We start from the raw sequence: 1,195 nt of genomic DNA, 5'->3' as shown, positions 1-1,195 counted from the left end.
AGGGTTGGAGGATGGGATTTGGGGGTCCCAGGGGGGTGTTTTGGGGTCTATAGGGTGGAATTAGGGTTGGAGAATGGGATCTGGGGGTCCCAGGGAGGCATTTGGGGTCTCTAGGGGATGTTTTGGGGTCCCCAGGGTGGGATTTTAGGTCCTGGTGGGGATGTTTGGTGGTCCCAGGGGGGCCATTTGTGATACTGGGGGGTGTTTTGGGGTCCCAGGGTGGGATTTGGGGATACTGGGGGGTGTTTTGGGGTCCTGGGGGGTGTTTTGGGGTCCCAGGGTGGGATTTGGGGGTCCTGGGGGTGTTTTGGGGTCCCCAGGAGGGATTTGGGGTCCTGGGGGGTGTTTTGGGGTCCCAGGGTTGGATTTGGGGTCCTGGGGGGTTGTTTTGGGGTCCCAGGGTGGGATTTGGGGCCCTGGGGGGTGTTTTGGGGTCCCAGGGTGGGATTTAGGGTCCTGGGGGGTGTTTTGGGGTCCTGGGGGTTATTATGGGGTCCCAGGGTTGGATTTGTGGTACTGGGGGGTATTATGGGGTCCCAGGGTGGGATTTGGGGATACTGGGGGGTATTATGGGGTCCCAGGGTGGGACATTTGTGATACTGGGGGGTTGTTTTGGGGTCCCCAGGGTTGGATTTGTGGTACTGGGGGTTATTATGGGGTCCCAGGGTGGGATTTGTGATCCTGGGGGGTACTATGGGGTCCCAGGGTGGGATTTGTGGCCCTGGGGGGTTGTTTTGGGGTCCCCAGGGTGGGATTTGGGGTCCTGGGGGGTATTATGGGGTCCCAGGGTGGGATTTAGGGTCCTGGGGGTTGTTTTGGGGTCCCCAGGGTGGGATTTGGGGTCCTGGGGGGTTTTTATGGGGTCCCAGGGTGGGATTTGGGGATACTGGGGGGTGTTTTGGGGTCCCAGGGTGGGATTTGGGGATACTGGGGGGTGTTTTGGGGTCCTGGGGGGTGTTTTGGGGTCCCCAGGAGGGATTTGTGATACTGGGGGGTATTATGGGGTCCCAGGGTGGGATTTGTGGTCCTGGGGGGTATTTTGGGGTCCCCAGGGTTGGATTTGGGGTCCTGGGGGGTGTTTTGAGGTCCTCAGAGTTGGATTTGGGGTCCTGGGGGTGTTTTGGGGTCCCCAGGGTGGGATTTGGGGCCCTGGGGGTTGTTTTGGGGTCCCAGGGTTGTTTGTGGGGTGCTGGGG

The sequence above is a fragment of the Coturnix japonica genome, unplaced genomic scaffold (genome assembly GCF_001577835.2).
Source record: "Coturnix japonica isolate 7356 unplaced genomic scaffold, Coturnix japonica 2.1 chrUnrandom583, whole genome shotgun sequence".
In the NCBI taxonomy this organism is placed as follows: Eukaryota; Metazoa; Chordata; class Aves; order Galliformes; family Phasianidae; genus Coturnix; species Coturnix japonica.
The sequence above is the reverse complement of the archived record's forward strand: the minus strand, read 5'-3'. Positions refer to the sequence as shown.